Raw genomic sequence first — 7,475 nt, forward strand, 5'->3', positions numbered from 1 at the left:
TAAAGCCGCTTGTTATTCATAACAAGCCACCCATTTCACCTTTATGGCTCTGAAGCATTTTCAGGAACTGAGGACAAAAGATCAAATATTATAACAAAAGATGCTACCATTGTTTTTATCCTTCAGGAAATTCTGAGGGTTTAGGGAGCTGTAAGCCAGAAACTGTGTACAAAGACCAAACATATATGAGAAATACATCTGAATGACCAAATATATATATATATATATTTGTTTTTAAATAAATGTATTTATTTATTTATTTTTGGCTGTGTTGGGTCTTCGTTGCTGCACGTGGGCTTTCTCTAGTTGTGGAGAGCGGGGGCTACTCTTCATTGCGGTGCACGGGCTTCTCATTGCGGTGGCTTCTCTTGTTGCAGCACAGGCTCTAGGCACGCGGGCTTCAGTAGTTGTGGCATGCAGGCTCAGTAGTTGTGGCACACGGGCTTAATTGCTCCACGGCATGTGGGATCTTCCCGGGCCAGGGCTCGAACCTGTGTCTCCTGCATTGGCAGGCAGATTCTTAACCACTGTGCCGCCAGGGAAGCCCTATATATTTCCTATAAATCACAATATCACAACATGTAATAGGCCTGGTACAGCGCTTGGCATTTAGTAGGCAGCTAAGGTTGCTCATGAAGTTGGGGCAAATTCCCTTAGAATGAGACCCTGGAAGGAAGCTCAGTGATTGATGTCTCAGATGACTGGTCTGCAGAGTCAGAATTACACTGGCATAAACCACTCAAATGTGCACCAAACAGAACCTATTTATCAATAGAAGTAAGGAAATCTTCAATTATCCTTTCTTTTTCTCATGTGTGATAAAGAAGTCTGTGGTCAAAGTCCAAAACTTGGGATAAGTCCAGCACTCTAGGACAAACATAACCGAGGTAGCAGAACTAGAACCTCAGACACTCAGAGCCACGGGTGAAGGAAGGAGTGGAGCCAGGAGTGGCCTCTGATCACAGCCAACTTTCCTGCATCTCTAGGGCTGGATGTCCCCTGAATTCATAAAGAAGTGCAGCTTCACTGCCGGGGGTCAGAGTAGGCAATTAAAAAAAAAAAAGTGTATTCTAATTCACAGAAGAACAAAAAAATTAAACTAATGAGAACTGCCGTGTAGATTATCTTTAATTGGGGACTACGGGGCTATCACCAGTGAATATTATTTTTGTAAATTCTCTCCCACCGCCATTAGAAAGAAGACACAAGAGCTAATCATCCTTATGATCACAATAAAGCCATTGCCACCAGCACCATACCCTCACAGCAGTCTCTTTGTACAGGGATTCTGAGACTGGGTGAGTGGCTCTAAGAACTATGCAGAAGAAACAGTGAATGCAAACAAGTCAAGGTGCCCCCCTGGAGATGGGAATGCCTACTGTTCTGATCTTGGCTCAGTCAATGACCTTGACCTTGGAAAAATCATCCAGTTTTCCCAGGGCCTAACGAGCAATGGGATCCCTTCTAACTCTGAGACCTCGTGACTTACCTCCTCTCCTCAGGGAGCTGTCCATCTAAGGGAGTGAAGAGTGAGTACTGCTTCTACCCTCTAAGTATCATCTTGTATCTCATAGGAATGGGGACTAATTTCAGATACTTCCTTCTAGGTCTCTTGGGAAAGCAATGACCTCACACCTTTGTGCTCAGTGAAAACCATGGGCTCTAGAAACAGGAAGGCCTTGATTCATATCCTGACTCAGGTTTTAGTTGTGTGACCTTTAGTGGTGAGACCTTAATCTCCCTGAGCTTCTAGACTCCTGGTCTGAATACTGGGAACAAGAACCCACCTTAGGATTGTTATCAGGAATAAATGAGACAATTCATGTAAAAGTGCCGAGCACATTGCCTAGTGCAGTTAAGTATCAACAATGCTGCTGCTGCTAACAATGACTTAAAATCTTGGGAGCTGGGAAGAGGCTCAAGGGATGATCAGATCCAGGTTTCTATCTTTAGGCAGAATCTAAGGATGTCCTCTTACAGATAAGGCAAAATACATAAATACAGAAAATTAAAGAAATGAGAAAATGGCTATTTCCTCCAATAAATGAGACCCCGGGGGGGGGGGGTGTTCCTCTTTTTTTTTTTTCCCCCAAGAAGGTCAAGAGCTATCAGGGGCTATGTTTTCCTCAAAGGCCTCATTCTCTCCTCCTGAAGCATGCACCGGGATCACATCACGTTCCTTGTTATGCTATCTTCTGGGGTAGATTCATAGAGGCACTGCAGGTTTGCTATGGGAGTTTTTGAAATTTTCATCTTAAATTTATAGCTGATGAGTATAACTTGCCCTGAGCTTCACCATACTGTAAGCTGACTATCACGTTAAAAAACAATTACATTTCTGCTAGGGGCACCATGAGTGGTCAGAATTCTTTTTTTTTTTCAGTTTCACAAGAAAACGGATGACTACGCTGACCTACTCAAGGAATTTTTATTTTACTCTTTAAATCCTGAGTGGCTGTGAGAGTCGAGACTGAGACTGGAATACAGCCAGGTCCCTGTGAGGAATGCACATTCCGAGAAAGGATAAGTTGGGGGAAAACCACCCAGTGGCACAGGAGACAGGAGGGGAGCTTTTCCTGGGAATCCTTCTGAGAAACAGAATCCCTGGCCTAATGTATGGATAATGTTTTCGTTTGTGGGATACGAACCCCCAAGCCAAAAAATAAATATAAAATTGTATTAGACCGGTATTACATCTGGGTTCCCTGGCTGAAGCACTGCATAGAATGCTCTCAAAAACCCCTGCTGAAGAGGAGCTCAAAATAAGTTACTAAAAACACATGAAGAAATGATCCCCTTCCACACCGGAAGACACAAACTGGAGGAGTACAACCCCAAGAACTTCAACTATAGAACAATCTAAAAGAGACTAAAAATGGGAATTTTTAAATGATTAAAGAACGAAAAGGAAAGAAAAGAACACGAAAATCTAGTGCTAAGAACCAAGTAGAACTAGACATAAAAATATAAATGAAAATAGTCTTATTGACTTGGTCAAACAATAGATTAAATGCAGATGCAGAGACAGTTTATGAATTGAGGAAATAAATGTAAATGACAGAGAGATAATGAAATGGAAAAGCGGAGAAAAATTAAGACACCTGAAGAATGGAACGTGAAGCTCCAAAATATGACTTACCGGAGTTCCAGGAGGAGAGACGAGAGAAAATTGAGAGAAGCAGTATTTTAGGAGACGCCAAGTCTGAGTTTTCCAGAACTGATAAGAGGTAGCAAGCATAGATTCAAGAAACACAGGTACTGAACAGGATAAATAATGACAAACTTACCCCTAGACACAGAAACTGAACAAAAGAAAGACAGAAAAATCTGAAAAGTAGCAAGGAGAAGACGTCCCAAGGGAAAAGTCAACCGTAAGCAGACTTCTCAACAGCAACAACGGAGGCCATGAAATAGACCCTCGACCTTCTTCTTCTTTTTTTTTTTTTTACAGTGCAAATGCATTGGATTTTAATCTTTAATATCTAACATTGCTTTAGGACACGTTTTCTCTGAACCAGAAACAGAATGCTAATTGCATAAAAATATACACATAGAAAAAGTAGTTCTCCATTTTCCTGGGGAAAAGACAGTAACTTCTAGAATACTCAAGTGTTTTGTTTTAATTATAAAGCCTTGGTCATCTCATTTATTAGCTCTGTAACATGCATATTTAAACATTATTTGACAACCGTTAACAATTTATAAATGTAAGGTGCCATTACTGAGTAAGTAGATTCTCCTGTGAGTGGATGTGTAGATTCTCCTGTGAGTGGATGTGTCCCTTCTCCCACCAACAAGGCAGCAATATGGTTAGTTTTAATTTCATGAGTACATGATCCATTGCTGCAAACGCTAATTCTCTTCTCCACCCTGTGCTTATCTGTGCATGTATGTGAGCTGGTTAGATCGCATAGGCAACCTCTCTAACTTCACTAGTAAGAGGAGCTGGGCTTGGGCTTTCGATGCAGACTGACCGTGTCTGTCTGCATCAAGCGATCTGACCTACTATCCTCGGTAGCAAGCACTCTCCGAACTGCTTCCTCAAAGGCCGCTGCGACATTCGTGGCATCTTTTGCACTTGTTGCAAAGTAAGAATAGTTGCCGTTGTCCCTGCACCAGGCTTGTGCTTCTTCTGCAGACACCTGCCGCTCTCTGATGTCAACCTTGTTACCCAAAATAACAAAAGGAAAGCTTTCGGGCTCTTTCACATCCGCATATGAATTCTTTTTTCCAGTTACTCAAGTTCTGGAAGCTTTGAGAATCATCAACGCAGGCAACAGTCAGAACCTCTGTAAAATGGCGTCCTTAGGCTTCTGAATCGCTCTTGACCGGACGTGTCCCAAATCTGCATGGTAACAAAATGTCCATCCCCCTCCAAATCTTTACTTAAAAATTCCACACCTATTGTATGGAAGAGCTGGGTATCAAACTTATTAGTCACATATCTGTTCATTCGAGAACTCTTCCAACTCCACCATCTCCAAGGAGAATTACTTTAAAAAGCGATGATTTTCCTGCCATTATTAATCTCAAGATCTCTGATTTCAGAACCTTTAATTGTTCAGTTCAAACATCATCATTATCTCTAGGACTGTCTGGAAGATTCACCTGGACACGGACAACAGGGAAAAGCGGTTCACCACTGTGCCGGGCTCATTATAGGAGTGCAGGGAATTTCTCGCGGCCACACGGAGGAAGCCTGGGAGCTCCTGTCCGGTCAAGGACCCGGCAGGCAGGACGCGTCGGTGGCACTGCTGACCCTCGAACTTCTGAAAGAATTGCCATTAAACTAAATTTCCGTTCTCAGTTAAATTCTAGCTCCAGAATGAGGAGGAAATGAAATTCACAGAGAAAAAAAGGTAGTTTACCACAAACCTTTGCTGAGAGATCTCCTCACATTTCCCTCTCAGGAAGAGGGAAGTTAAACCCAGGAGGAAGTGGGGGGGGGGTGCGGGGATGCAAGAGGCAGCCATAAGAAGGGGCACGGATGAACGTGTGAGAAGCAGAAGGAAGCATTAAGTCCGTAGAACAACGATAATAGTGACTAATTGGAGGTATATTAAGACAAGGCGTGTACAAGATTGTTTTCAGACATCAAATTATTAAGGAAGGGACTTCCCTGGTGGCCCAGTGGTTAAGAATCCGCCTGCCAACGCAGGGCACACGGGTTCGAGCCCTGGTCTGGGAAGATCCCACGTGCCGCGGAGCAACTAAGCCCGTGCGCCACAACTACTGAGCCTGTGCTCTAGAGCCTGTGAGCCACAACTACTGAAGCCCGCGCGCCTAGAGCCCGTGCTCCACAACAAGAGAAGTCGCCGCAACCAAAGAGTAGCCACCGCTCGCTGCAACTAGTGAAAGCCCGCGCAGCAACCAAGACCCAACACAGCCAAAAATAAATAAATTTTTTTAAAAAAAGAAAAAAAATTTAAATATGAAGGAAAACCTGTATGAGAAGTAAAATTAATCATGGTTTACCTCATGGTGTAAATCGCTTGGACATACACATGGTAATGAACATATTCAAGTACTGCGCTGGCCAAAAAGTTCGTTCAGTTAATGAATACGTTGTTCAAGAAAGTTCTTGGTGAAAATGAAAAATGTGTCTTATTTTTACTTAAAACTGAACGAACTTTTTGACCAACCCTATACTTACCTGATGTTAGGCCTACATTGAAGGGATGGGAATGCGTGGGGAGTGTGTGTGTGTGTGTGCAGTGGGAAACAGGGAGAACAGAGCTAAATCTTCCTTCTCCACAGTGTAAAATTAGAGGATAATGCCCCAAACTCATGTTATTTACAAAAAATGAAGGTGAACACCAAAATACTCTGCTAAAAAGGATGAACTAGGCGACTGGGGAGAGGAATAGGGCAGGGCACTGTTCTTTTTTCCTCTGTAATAAGCACTGTAGATGTTTGACCATATGTGCAGGTGTAGCTCATAAAAAACAACTTAAAAATATGAATATAAAAATTTTTTAAAAATCTGTTGAATAAATCTTGCTGGCAACTTTCTGTACTAGGATGGCATCATACATTTTTATTATTACACATTTTTATTATTTTGCAAGGGTCTTCTATGCTGACACTTTATCTTCTACAGCTTATTGTAGAAGTATGACACTCATAAAACTCATCAAAGCAACAATGACCTGAATGCATTAATACTTTGTTGAAATGGAAATGTTCCCATTTTAATAACTATTAGCTTTTAATTATACAATAATCACCTAAAAGTTTCAAAAACCCCTCATTGTTGTATAAAAACTCTTTCCAAGAAAGGGTAAAAGGCATTTTGAGAATATGAAATTCTTTCATAAATAAAGGGTTAGTAGTGTATAATTTTAGGGGACAGTTCACATCAACCAACAAAATAAATTTAAATTTTCAAGAATATGCTAGTAATCAGATGCAGAAAAACAAACGTCATGATATCACTTATCTGTGGAACAAGATGATACAAATGAACTTATTTACAAAACAGAAACAGACTCACAGACTTAGAAAACAAACTTATGGTTATCGAAGGGGAAAGAGGCGGGGAGGGATAAATTAGGAGTTGGGATTAATGTATACACTACTATATACAAAATAGATAAGCAACAAGGACCTACTGTAGAGCACAGGAAGCCTTACTCAATGTTCTGTAATAACCTATACAGGAAAAGAATCTGAAAAAGAATGGATATGTGTATGTATAACTGAATCACTTTGCTGTACACCTGAGACTAACACAACACTGTGAATCAACTCTACTCCAACATAAAATAAAAAATTTAAAACAGATTATGCTAATATTGTCTCTCAAGATTCAAAAGTAAATTAAGACTTAATTATAATTGTGCATGTCATTTCTAATAATTGACACATTTTACATATATGTATTTAGAAAGAAAAAATAAATTTAAGAGGGAAAACATTAATGAGTCCACAAATGAGAGCACAGGGAGGAAATATGCTCTTTGCCATTAGTATAATCTTAGAGGTACTTCCTGTAATCCTCCCTCTTCTACCTTTCAGATGGCAATTTTTAAAAAATCAAAAAACACAGACAAAAAATGGTGAGATGATTGAATGTTAGGAGGCAGAATTGAATCTCCGTAGGTTATTCTTCCTTTGGGGTACTGCTTATTTTCCAGGGAAGGACTGTGGGTGTGCCGTGCTGGACATTACCCTTCTCGCAGGAGCCCCATGCTCCCCAAGTGCTGGATCTCAGCGCAGGGCCACCACTGCAGAAGGGGAAGAGCAAGGTGGAACCTTGGCGTTGGCTGATCTGTGTCCCATGGGGAGCTCTTCTTTGGGGACTTCCACAAATGACAGCATGTGTGCAAGCAGAGTTGCAGAGTTCTAAAGGACCCAGAAGGGGCACAGTAGAAAAGCCCTGGGCTACTGCTATCGACGGAACCTCTCTGTAGCCATAGACTGTGAAGGTCGGTAATATTTGAGTTACAATAAAATATATACGAATCCGGGCTGTT

The 7,475-nt window shown here is 41.4% G+C and overlaps 1 pseudogene; it reads right to left on the reverse strand.

Annotated features, from left to right (window-relative positions):
- Positions 1–7,368, reverse strand: LOC149748173 (ras-related protein Rab-9A-like; annotated as a pseudogene).
- Positions 7,369–7,475: the final 107 nt, after the last annotated feature.

Source organism: Delphinapterus leucas, chromosome 10 (assembly GCF_059928025.1).
Source record: "Delphinapterus leucas isolate spDelLeu-1000000601 "Yukka" chromosome 10, BTC_Dleu_Yukka2, whole genome shotgun sequence".
NCBI classification, from domain to species: Eukaryota; Metazoa; Chordata; class Mammalia; order Artiodactyla; family Monodontidae; genus Delphinapterus; species Delphinapterus leucas.